Source organism: Fukomys damarensis, unplaced genomic scaffold (assembly GCF_012274545.1).
Source record: "Fukomys damarensis isolate Sample0158 unplaced genomic scaffold, DMR_v1.0_HiC HiC_scaffold_39, whole genome shotgun sequence".
NCBI classification, from domain to species: Eukaryota; Metazoa; Chordata; class Mammalia; order Rodentia; family Bathyergidae; genus Fukomys; species Fukomys damarensis.
In genome coordinates, this window is record NW_022900951.1 from 115,932,520 (window position 1) to 115,946,257 (window position 13,738).

Below are 13,738 nucleotides of genomic sequence, written 5' to 3' on the forward strand. Positions count from 1 at the left end.
TATGAAGTTGTGAGAGTGAAGAAGAAAGTATAATGAAGACCCTAGAAAGTTGGAAAAACCATTAATGTGGAACATCTGCTGAAGAAGGCCAGAGCAGTGAGCAGAGCACCTCAAAAAAGAGGCCTTGAAGGCTGTCCACCAGTAATGCTATATGGGCAGTGCTTCTCAAGCCCCTCATGAGTTCACAGCTCACCACTACTTGCACTCAGTGCTGGACGGAGAGATATAAGATTTAATGTTTGCTCTGCTGCATTTCGGTCTTGCTTTAGTCCAATTTCTATCCCCTTATTTCTCCATTTTAGCGTGGCAATATTTACCTTGTGTCATTGTATGTCAGCAATGTTTAACTTTCTTTTGAATATTTATAGTGACTCAAAGCTGAGAATTTGTCTTAAATCTCAGAGGAAGCTTTGGACTTGGATTTTTCAGCAATGCTGGAGCTGTTAAAAATTCAGGCATTCCTACAGAAGGACTAAATGAATTTTGCATAAAGAGATGGACTTGAGTCTTTTGGGGGTCAGGGGTGAAATGTTATGGATTAGTTCAGAAATTTCCTACAAAGCCTCATGTGTTTAGAAGGTTATTGGATCATTGGGGTACGACATTCATCAATGGATTCATTCACAAATGAGTTCAGTAGTTGAATATGCTATTAGGAAGTATGGCCTAATTAGTGATGCATCACTGATAGAGTGATCTAGAAGGGTGTATGTCCCTCCCTGAAGCCTCCCTTCTCATTCTGCTTCCTGACTACCATGAAATGAGCAGCTGTCCTTTGCCCAGGCCCTTCCACCATGCTGTTTCTGCCTTGCAGTCAGCCAACCATGGACTGAATTCTGAGCCAAAATAAACCTCTCCTTTAAGTTTTAGATATTGACTATTATGTCCTAGGGATGAGAAAGTGACCAACACAAAGACTTCGAGGAGCATACGTATTAGATCTTCCCTGAGGTTGTGGTATAATTCTATTGTGAGTCCATCAGGTCATGGGCTTTTTCTCAGTTGGTAAAGTTTTTAATTAATGCCTCTATTTTATTGCCTGCTGTTGATCTGTCCAGGGTTTTTATATCTTCTTGGTTCAATTTTGGTGTCTAGGAATTTCTCCATTTCTTCTAGGTTTTCCAATTTATTGTAATATAAGTTTTTGAAAGAGTTTCTTGTAATCCTCTGGATTTTGGTGGTATCTACTGGATTTAAACTGTTTCATTTTTAAATGCATTGATATGGGTATTTTCTTCTTTTAGTAAGTTTGGCTAAGGATTTATCAATCTTCTTTATCCTTTCAAAGAACTCACTCTTTGGGTCATTGATTCATTGATCTTTTATATAATTTTTCTTTAGTCTCAATTTCATTAATTTCTTCTCTGATCTTTATAATTTTTCTTCCATTAGTTTTGGATTTTTCTTGCTTTTCTAGGACCTGAGATATATCATTAGGTTATTTATTTGGGGTCACTCTCTTCTTTTAATATGTGGATTTGAAGTTATAAACTTCCCTCATAGAACTGTGTTTATTGTGTCCCATACATTTTGGTATATTGTGCTTACACTGTCATTTGATTTTAGGTACTTTTCTATTTCTTTCCTGATTTCTTCTGCGATCCACTGATTATTCAATAATGTATTATTTAATCTCCATGTGTTTGCATAGTTTCTGTGGTTTCTTTGCTGCTAATTTCTAGTTTCAATCCATCATGATCTAAAAGTATACAAGGGATTTTTTCAATTATTTTGTATTTATTTAAGTATTGTTTGTGGCATTAGATATGGTCTATTATGGAAAATGTACTGTGTACTACTGAGAAAAATGTGTATTCTGTTGTTGGATGAAACAGTCTATAGATAGCTGTGAAGTCCATTTGTTCAATGCTGTGGTTTAACTCTGTTATTTCCTCATTGCGTTTTCATCTAGTTGACCTATTTGTGAGAGTTGGGTATCGAATCCCCTTGCTGTAATTATATTGGTGTCTAGGAACAAATAGAATTTGGACTTAAGAGAGATTGGAGGAGATCTGAAGCAGGGCTTAGAAAAATTGGAATAAAAGGAGGACCTTCAGGGAGGTGCAGGCCTATGTGTGATGCTTTACCTACATTCCTTAGGTAACAGAGAGCCTCAGACAGATCTGGGGTTCCCCAAAGCCCTCTTCTTCAGCCCAGCCTGTGGGTTTATTGTAAAGTCTGTCCCTCAAACTGCTACATGAGGTAAACTCTGAAGGAAACTTCTGTCACTGTTTTATTCATCAATTCAGGGATGTGGAGCCTTGGAACATAGACCCGTTCTAAGGGATCTGTTTAAAGAAACATTGAAAAGTTGTAAAAAAGTACATGTTATAGGATAAAGTTCAAGGTATTTTTACAAACTGATGTATCTGGATAGCTAGCATTTGCCAGACATGGTGGCACATGCCAAAAATTCCAGCACTTGGCAAACTGAGGCAGAAAGATTTCTGTGATTTCAAGGCCAGCCTGGGCTACATAGTCAGTTCAAGGCCATCAACACCTACATAGCAAGATACTGTCTCAAAAAACAAAACAAAACAAACTAATAATAAAAAATAAACCCCTTAAAACAGAACAAAATAAAACAAAAGAATCATTCAAATAAAATAATCTAAAATGACCAGCACCCTAGGAAAACCCAAATTGTTCCGTTGCAGTCACTATATGCCAAAATTCACTACCTTGTAATCTCACAGCATAGTTTGGTTTGTACATGTTTATACATGAGATTTATACAGCTTGTCCTCTTTTTATGTCTTCCTTTTCCTCTCCTTCCTTTCCTCGTCTATTTTTGTTTTCAGTACCAGGGATTGAACCAAGGGCCTTTGCTACATCCCCAACCCTTCTTAGTTCAATTAATTTTTTTTTTTGGTACTGGGGATCGAACTTGGGACCTTGTACTTGCGAGGCAGGTGGTAGAACCACTAAGCTAAATCCCCGGCCCCCCAAAATTTTTTTTTGAGACAAGATCTCACTAAGTTGTAGAGTTGCCTAGGCTGAGCTCAAACATGCAATCTTCCTGCCTCAGCTTTCCAGGCTGGGATTACAGGCATACCCAGCAACATCAGGCTCTATGTTTAACTTCTTTTACTAAAAGTTATGTTGGTATGGTTCCTCCCTACTGTTGTATGTATCTGTAGATCATTCTTTTTTATTGCTGTATAGTATTCTGGCATGTGTATTTACTATATTCTATGTCTTTGAGTGGATATTTGAGTCTATCAGGATTATATATATGTAATCAAATACATTGATTTGACCTACAAAGGTCAAATGTTTGTTCTCCCCCTTTGTTTGCATGTTGAAACATAATTATCAATGAAATGGTATTAGAAAGTGAAGGCACATGGAGGTGATTAGATCATCAGGAGTAGTGGTTGGATAGCGTTCTTATAAGAGAAGCTCCAGAGAGCTGCCTTGCCCCTACCACTATATGAGGACACAGTGAGGATGGTGCCATCTGTGAACTGGAGAGTGGGACTTCCTCAGACACTATACCTGCTGAAGTCCTGATCTCAGAATTTTACTACCTCCGGAATTATGAAAATAAATTTCTGTTGTTTATAAAGTTATGTGTGTCATGGCTAGGGAGTAGTGTCAACTTGATTGTCTTTGGGATATACCCAGGTGATTGATGGGGTACATTTCTGGATGTGTCTTGGTAGGTCAAAGAGATAGGTCCTTGCAAACTCATCTGGTCCTGCTGTTCCCTGTTTTGCTTCCTGGTTGCCATGAACTAAGCAACTTGTCTCTGCCACATCTTTCTACTGTGATGTTTCTGCCTTGGAGCCAGCTAACCATGGACTGAATCCATGAAATTGTGAGCCAAACAAGTCTTTTCTCCTTTAAGTTATATGTGGTACATATTAGGTATTGTGTCTAGCATTGTGAAAACTAATACAACATAGTTTATAGTATTTTGCTATAGCAGCCCAAAAAGATTAAGACATTCATTTTTTGGTCAATGTGTGCCAGTACCTTTTTTTTAAATGAGGCCTTACTGTGTTGTCCATGGTGGCCTGGAACTCCAGGTGTCAAATGATCCTCTTACCATGTCAGCCTCCAAAGTAGCTGGGACTACGGGTATACACCATCAAGTGTGGCTTAGTACTTTGGTTTTTATTCACAAATTTATAAGAGTTGGCCAACTTCAGTTGTATAAGCTCTAGGCTCCACAAAACATAGTTATGCTTCTGCCTAGGATCCAGGCTTTTTTGAATTTGGTCAAAGCCTATTTTATGGCACAACTCCAGAGGACATTATTTTCATGTATCAGACATGACCAGCATCCCTGGTGCCCTCCAGATTTGTGCAGTGGGTGGCTCTCTGCCACTGTTTCTCAGCCACTCTCCAGGCTTAGAGATGGTTAATTTCACTGGAGTCTGGAAGAGCTTTTCTCAAAAATCTCTTTTCCTTTATGCTTTTCTCAAAAATCTCTTTTCCTGTATGTGATTTTTTTACTTTGAAGCATAGGCACAGAATTGCAAGGGTGAGCTATGGGTGAATCTAAACAGTGCCAGTAGCCCACCAAGTAATTCTATGGGAATAAAAAAAGAGAACCCAAACAATTACACCAGGTATTTGATCTTACAGAAACCAAATCACAGGGCTGCTTTTGAAAAATACTTTCAGAGGTTGTTTGGACATCAGGTAGACACTACAAAGTCTCTGCTACCCATTTTGGAAAGTTAACAAAAGAGAAACTAGGACACCTTTGAGTTTGTTAAAGGGAATTGTTGAAATGCAAGGCTCCAGCTTCTGGCTCTGCCCCAAGTTCCAGGCTGGGCATGTGCAGTGTAGCAGTCGGGGGAGTATATTCTCTGGAGGCTGGCTCATCAGCTTTCAGTCTCTGCTCAGTCCCTCCTGAGCTGGGCAAGTGGTGTGAGTTCCCCAAGCTTCCGTTTTCTTTTCTGAAAAAACTCCTTCCTACATCATGGATAGGAAGGAAGAGAATTGGAAAGAGACTCATAACCATGGGAGACTAAGCAGCATTACTACCTGTGGCAAGGAGCAGGTGGCCAGTGGAAGTCCTCTTTTGTGAGTGTTTTTCCTGGCGCTGTCATGGCTGCTTTGACGTCCTGGATCATTGAAAATTCTTACCTTTCATGTCATTTTTACTTTGGGGAAGATCCAGAAGTCGCACAGTGCCAGATGCAGTGATTTAAGGTAGAGAAGCACACAGCTTAATGTTTTTACGACTCTGCCTTTCTGTTGGATGGCACTTGGCTGCTGCACTATATTTTTTATCACATCTTCCAAAGACACCGATGAAAGAGGAGTTGTAGGAAAGTGGCAAGAATGACACCATAAGTGTGTTTGAAGGAAGGGGGGCTTATTTTGAAGGGAATTAATGACATTGTATATTTACTGTAATAAAAATTTAAATATTCTTTGTATTTTTTGATTACCCCCTGTACGTGTGCTTTGTTTGGGCAGTTTAGTGGGAATGTAAATTGGTACAGCCATTATGGAAAACAGTAAGGAAATACCTAAAAAAATATACAACTACTACATGAAACTGCAGTCCTACTATTGGGAATATACCTGAAGGAAATGAGATCAGTATGTTGAGTAGACATCTGCACTCCTATGTTCATTGCCTTATTCTTCATGTTAGCAAAGTAATAGAAACAACCTAAGTGTCCATAGAGTTGACAGTATTTTACATATAAATATCAGAATGCTATTCAGCCATAAAAAAGGATTCTGGCTAGTTGCAACAACTTAGATGAAATAAGCCAGATACAGAAGGACAAATACTGTATGATCTCATTATATGTGGATTCTAAGAATGTTGAACTCATAGAAGGAGGTTACAGTGGTGGTTTTGGGGGGCTGGAGATATGGGAAAAGTGAGGAGAAACTGGTCAAAAAGTAGAAATTTCAGTTATATAAGGTGAGTAAAAAAATTCCAGAAAATTTGGCATAGTATGAGGATTATCAAAATCCCTATGCATTTAAAAATGTTATAATGTTGTTACACAGCAGAGCAGCTCAGTGCTATAGCCAAGTGAGCCAAGTGTGGCAGTTCTGAGTTACAGCTGAGCTTCATAGTTCAGTGTGGCAACTCTGGGTCACAGTCGCCATACTTCGAGGACTTGTGAATCTGATGGTCATTTGAAGAGGTAGAGAAAAAAACCTTTATCATACTAGCAAGCCTCCAGCAGGCTCAGAGGAGTGCTCTACCTGAAATGAGAGCCTCCTTATAAAGGGATCTACAGGATAGGCAAGCATGCTCACTGAGGCAGGAGTGGGGGTGGGGTGGGTGGAGTTAGAGAACATTCCTGAAACACATGCCATGTGAGCATGCTCACTGAAGCAGGGGGTGGAGTTACAGAACATGCCTGAAGCAGAGGGGCAGAGTTCCAGAACATTCCTGAAACACATGCCATGTAAGCATGCTCACTGAAGCAGGGGGTGGAGTTACAGAACATGCCTGAAGCAGAGGGGCAGAGTTCCAGAACATTCCTGAAACACATGCCATGTGAGCATGCTCACTGAAGCAGGGGGTGGAGTTACAGAACATTCCTGAAGCAGAGGGGCAGAGTTACAGAACATTCCTTAGAGGGAGCAGAGCTTAACAGAATATTCCTGAGAAGTCATACAGTTCAGTCAAAAACCATTTTGATACATTGGGTAGGAGCCCAGCAGCACAAACTTACATTTTCAAAACAAAACATTTTTTTGGGGGGTGGAATAGAGGCAAGGTAAGGGCCTGTCTTATCGTGTAGCACTTCTCTATCACTGTGTAGAAATTATGTTATTACCACCAAAAAAATCAAACAAAAACAAAAGAGGAAAGGTAATTGTGAAGCAATGAGCATTAGCTTAACAGTAGTAATCATTTCCCAATGTATGTGCATACCAAAACATCATGCTCTATACTTTATATATACACAGTGTTATATTGTCAATTATATTGCACTAAAACTGGAAAAAATTTGTGTACCTTCAATATACATAATTCCTCAAGAAAACTGAAAAAAATAACAGAAAATAGATTAGTGGTTACTTAGGGCTGGGATGGTGGAAGGTAGGAATAGAGGAGTTCTAACTAAAAGCTACAGGCTTTTCTTTTTTATGTAATGAAATGTTCTAAAATTGACTATGATGATGGATGCATTTATTTACAAATATATCAAAAAGTATTGATTGTAATCCTTTTTTTCCTCTTTGATACTGAGGATTGAGCACTAGGACCTCTGTACTGAGATATAACCCCAGTCCTATTTTAATTTTTTTTTAGATAGGTTCCTGCTGAGTTGTTAAATTGCCCATGCTGGACTTGAACTTGCAGTTCTCCTGCCTGAGTCTCAGGTAGCTGGGATTATAGGCATGTACCACCAAACACAGACTGAATTGTAATGATATTTTAAATGGGAAAATCATATGGTATATGAATTATATGTCAGTACTACTATTAGATTGAAGGACCCCCCCCATTTTGAGAGTAAATATCCCATAGGGGACCATGAGAGCCAAGCCATCTAAAACTGTAGAAATTAATAAGGTCAGAATGGAGTGAGAGCCCTGGGGAGGATCCCAACCAACCCTTCCTTTCCTCAGCTGGAAAAAACAAGGCCTTTCTCCCTTTCTCTTTCTCTAGGCTAGGTTATTCTCTCATTTAATGTTTCATCACAGTTTTATGTCATCTGTTAAATAAGAATTTTTATGCCTTCTTTCAACAGTTTTGTCCTGTTTGGTTTACAAGTGAAAAAACCAAGGCTTAGGGGAGGACTGAGGCTTGCTGGATGGGGGGATTTGCTGAGGTTTCTGTCTCAATGCATTGTGTCCCTCAGGTCATTAAGGATTGAGTTAAACTATTATCTACTCAGTCGTTGAAAGGTCCTCATCTTCTTTTCCAGGGAGTAAGGCCTTTGGCTATAGCCAAAAAGATGGTTCAAATGTTGAAGATCAACTTTCCTGCAATTAAGTATGCTATCTTATAAGTAGGTTCTCTTGTTGATGCCTTTTGCAGGTTATTTGTTTCTTAGGTGGTAGTGAATTTGTTGTTGACTCATACTGTACAAAGTTTTTGCGTACTTCAGGAATGCATTTGCACTTGTCCACAAGTTGGCATGGAGGCAATATGCTGAAGGGGAGACCATGGTTCAGTCAGATATATGTGGACTTGAGTTCAAGCTTTATTACTTCCCAATTGTGGGAACTTAGGCCTCTCTGAGCCTCATTTACCTTGCTGGGGATAATGAACAGAGTTCTGTGTAGTAATTTCCATCTCTTGCTTTCTTGGTTAGGCCAGCATGTTTCATTCTGGTGCAACCAATGTGGAAATCAGTATGGAGATTCCTCAAAAAAATAGGATTAGGGGCCCCATTTGACCCAGCTATTCCTCTGCTGTGCACCTTCCCAAAATAATTAAAAGAATCATACCACAGTGATATATGCTCACCCATGTTTATAGTGGCACAGTTTGTAGGAGCTAAAACTTGGAAACAACCCAATTGCCTATCATCTGGAGACTGGAGAAGGAAGATGTGTGTGTGTGCGTGTGTGTTTTATAAAATGGAGTACGTCCCACTTCCCCTACTCCTTTAGCCTGTTTCTTCCTATTTCACATTATCAATTATATAATTTGAACCTCATTTACACGTTTAGTTTTTCACACTAGAGAAGCTATTTGGTATTTACACATGTGTGTCTTATATATTTCACTTAAGAGTATGGCCTCAATATGCATCCATTTTCCTATAAATGACTCTAGTTTCTCATTCTTTTTTTTTTTTTTTTTTTCGTACCGGGGATTGAACTCAGGTCCTTGTGCTTGTGAGGCAGGCCCCAGAACCACTGACTTAAATCCCCTGCCCTAGTTTCTCATTCTTTATGGCTGAGTAGTAGTAGGGGAAAGGAAGAAGGGAAAATAAAAAATATGAGAAAAGGAAAAAAATGGAAACAAAGTCTTTGTAAATCGGGAAGGGTGGAGGGGGTGAAGGGAGGGGCTGAGAAACGGGGAAAGAATAAGAACCAAGATACATCATGTAAAAGTATAATGATGAATGCAACTGTACTGTATACCTAAAAAGTACCAGTAAACTCAATGAGAAAAAAAGGGAGTAATAGTCAGCCATAAAGAATGAGAAACTAAGGGTCTGGATTTAGCTCAGTGGCACTGTGCCTAACTCATAAGTGCAAGGTACTGAGAGAGAGAAAGAGAGAGAGAGAGGGAGGGAGACAGAGAGAGAGAGAAAGAGAGAGAGAGGGAGGGAAGAGACATTTATAGCTAAATGGATACATAGTGAGGCTATATGCTTAAGTGAAATAAATAGGACACACATATGTAAATACCAAATAGTTTCTCTGATGTGACACACTGCTGAGCTGTTCTCCCTGTTGCTCTCTCCTCCTATTATCCCAAAGAGTTCCTATTACTCTTTCAAAGCCCTGCATGATAGATATACTTCTCTATGAAGTTTCCCAGCCTCCCTTCAGGTTACTTCTTCACCCTTTGGGGCCCCACAACTTTTTGCAGACCTCGATTTAACCCTTAACCATCTCACTTTAGTGATCTGTTCACAGGTCTGCCTCTCCTACTAGGCTATAAATTCCTTGAGGACAGGACTCTGTTATATTCATCTTTGTATCCTTGAACCTTAAGTCATGGCTGACCAGAGTGAGTCTTTAATAAAACTGCACTGAACATCATTATTAATCATTATCAAAATCTCTTTGTCTCCTTCCTGACATTTGTGGCATTTGTTGCCCAGACCATATCACACATTTTGGCACTAAGTCATATTTCTCCTGGTGCTGATTGTTCTCAAATTACTTTATATGTGTAATTCTGGCTTCCTCAGAATGACTAAGTTCCATAAGAGCAGGACATTCTTGTATCTTTTTCTTATTCTGTGATGTGCTTGGACACATAACAAGTTATCAAGCACTAGTTTTTTTGTAAAATGTCACCGTGTTATTGTGATGCCACCATCCCAGTGGCATTGTACTGACAGCAATTTGCTAGGAAAATAGGAATCTGAGCTTTGGTGGAAAGGATTTCTCCTTGGCTTTGGGATTGTCTCTTCCATTCAGCTAGTGGCAGTGAATTCATGAACACTAGCAAAATTGAACTTACTGGATATTTGGACTTTTGCCCAGTGTTGATTCCGTGTGGTGGGCATGAACATCCTGATTAGGCAAATATTTTGGACATTGCTATGTCCAAGAATATATTAGAGTACATAGTAAACCATTGAGAGGCCAGTTCATAGAGCTATTGAGGGGTTTAAACATCTGATGAGTACGTGGTTTAAGAGATTATTCAATCAAAGCATCAAAAGGCATTCCAAATTTTTATACAGTTACAAAATTTACAGATCTTTTAAAGATCAAGTCTGTAACTATCAGTTTCTGTGCTATCGTCAGTATCCACTGTGACCCCCATAGGAGCCTGTGCTGGGAGGAGTAAGGCTGTGGTATGTTCAGCTCTACTGGATCTCCATAGAGGGGGACTGGAATGCCTCACAGAACAATGCCCCGGGTTCATGAGAGCAAAGAATGAAGGGCAGCCTAGTTTGATAACCACATAAAGCACTACCAACATCTGTTCAAGCCAAAGACAACACTATCTCCAGAAATTAACCTTCGGAACCACTTAATCATTACCCTCAGCAGAGTGAAAGTTGGACAACAAGAGCCTATTTGTCAGTGGTTCCTCAGAGAGACGTGGTAAGCCATATTTTACTGCAAACAGCGTGAGAAGGCCTGGCTCAGCTTTATACATTTTAAACACAAAATATATTTGTGTGGGAAACAAGTAGACAATGAGTGCAAATAAACTTTTGATGATACCTTGCAGCTTTCAGCATTTATTCCACTCCAGAGCAAAAGGCCCATAGAGCATTGCCCCAGGAAATAGCATTTCCTGAACTTGTGCTTCAGTGTTTCCGCTTTGTTTTAATAAAACAGTGGGGATCAATAGGAGGGTAGGAACAGTCACACACTTCACATTTGCCCTAATAGGAGAAAAACCCTTTTGTTTAAAGTAATATAATTCATTATAGGTGGAATAATAACTTGTTGGATGAGCTTTGCAGAGCTGGAGATGGAGAGGGAGGCAGGGAGGATCTAATAAAAGCTTTGGTATAGAAGTAAGCATAGACTGCCTGTCAATAAGATGTTAGAATAGACTCTGGAATTCAGGGTATACTTCATATAATGAAGACTATGACGGCTTGTAAGGCACACCAATTGAAAAAGCCATCTCCAGCATTTTATATTCTGGTAGGTTCTTTATCACAGCAATTCATTCTTAATAGATAAAAGGCTTTGATGTCAAATCTGCCTCAGAAGAGTGAGACTTAAACTGAGCTTTGTGCTTATATCAGTGCCTAGAACATAGGCATTTTATTTTCTAATACTTGTATAGCACTTACTGTGCACTATTTTCAAAGAAAAACATTAATACTTGTAGTGATGGACATTCATAATCACTACAAATATTCCCTTTTTGGCAATATGAAATATATAGATTATATATGGTCATTTAACAAAGTATGGATAAGTATACATATATAGTATATATGTGTGAATATATATATATATATGTATTTATATAAAGCATTCATTATAGTGTATATATAAAGTGGACTTATTTTACCTACAGAAATAAGGCAGGGTGAATTTGTTCGTGCTTAGGGCTTACTCCTTTCCTCTGCCTAGAAGCCTGTGTGGGTGGCTCAAGGGATAAATGTCCTTGTGAGCTGACTGGCTAGTGCTTATACAGTGTGCTTGAATGAGCAGCACATTATCTTTGTATCAGTGCAAAAGGGCACAGCGCTGCCCTGAGTCTAGACAAAGCAGAGTGCACTGGGAGATGCCACCTTTGGGGTTGCCTATGTGGACCCCTTTGACAAGTTTGCAGGCAGAATTATAGTTGGTAGCCCCTCAACCATCTGAGCAGCAGATTGTAATGGTGGAAATCAGAACTAAACTGTATAGGAGACCGGCACATCTCAAGAATTTCATGAATATTTTTGGGTGAATGAATGAAATAAAACTGGATGCAGGATGGTTTTCTTCAGCAGTTCTACCAACATGGTCCATAAATCTGAGGCAGGGCGGTTCCCCAAGGTCCTTCCAGGGGGTTGTGCTTTTGTGGCCCAAACTATTTTAGAAGGACACTGATACATTATTTGCCTTTTGCCCTTTTGGCATTTGCACTGAAGGTGGAGAAGCAACGTTTGGTAACACTGCGGGTTTGTGAGCTTGTAACAAGGCAGTGGCGCCAAGCTGTACTAGCAATCATTGTATTCTTCACTGCCAAGCACTGACAGGAAAAAAAGTCCAGTTTTTTATAATAATGTCCTTGATGAGGCAGTAAAAAAAGTATTCATTTCATTAAATCTCAACCCTTGAGTACTTGTGCATAAATCACTTCTCCTGAACACTGAAGTGTGATGGTTGTCTTGAGAAAAAGCACTTGTGCAGTTTGAATTGCATGCCAGCCTAGCCACATTTTTATGGAATATCTTTTTTCTTTTCTTTTTTGTGTTCTTTCTTTTCCTCTTTATCTTCTTTCTTTTTTGTAGTTTTGGGGCTTGAACTGTAATCCTCTATCCCTGAGCCATCCTTCTCCTGTCGTGGCCTCCCCACTAACTGGGATTAAGGTGTGTGCCACCATGCCTAGCTACCCCCCTTAAAAGTATGACTGAGAGACAAATCTGATAATTCAGACTTGGATATTTGACAGACGTTTTCTCAAAAATGAGCAAAACCAGCTTGTCACGTCAAGGAAAACAGCTGGCAAGTATTTGTTGCCAATAAGGAAATTTGAGCTTCCAAATACAAATTAGAAGTTGGGAAAAGTATTTGCCCCTGTGAATTTGAGTTTCTCAATATTTAAAGGTTTTTCTGGCAAGAGTGGTGATGATATTAAGGAATATGATTTTTTGAATTTTGTGTAATTGAAAGCATAAAGTTTTAGAAGATTTTTACAACCTAGAAGTCATTTTAAAAAATTTTGCAGCTTTGAGATATATATATATATGTATATACAGACACATATAGTATACATTGCACTCTTAAAATGTACAATGTTTTTAGTATATTCACAGGTACATACAATCATTGCCATAGTCAATTTTTATCACCTCAAAAAGAAACCCCTGTATAGTTCACTTACTATTCCCTTCCTTCCATGTCTCTCCCCCAATGTACAACCCAAGGCAACCAGTAATCTGTTTTGTGTATCTGTAGATTTTCCTTTGAATGACTCTCATATGAGTGGAATAGTGTTATGTAGTATTTCCGACTGACTGCAGTCGGAAACACAATGGGTTTTTCAAAGGGCATCCACATTGTAGCATGTGCCACTGCTTCCTTTGTTTTTATGAAGGAATTATATTCCATCACCTAGTCTTGTTTATTCAACCTGTGATGGACCACAGTTAGCCTGTTCTTCTTTGGAGGAGTTACCCACCCTCAAGTCGGATATTGTGTAGTTAGGCCTACCATGATTGCATCATGTGGAACATGTGCAGATCTTTTTCTTGTGGTTATCTGCTAAACAATACAGCACGATAACAATTTACACAGCATTTATTTTCTATTAGGTGTTATAAATGATATAGAGCTGATTTAAAATGTACAGGAGGATATTTTTGAAATGATCAGTGTATAATGTTACATGATGCGCAAGTCAAGGATCCATTCAAAATATAAGATAGGGGCTGGGGATTTAGGTCAGTGGCTCTGCTGCCTGCCTTTTGAGTGAAAGGACCCGAGT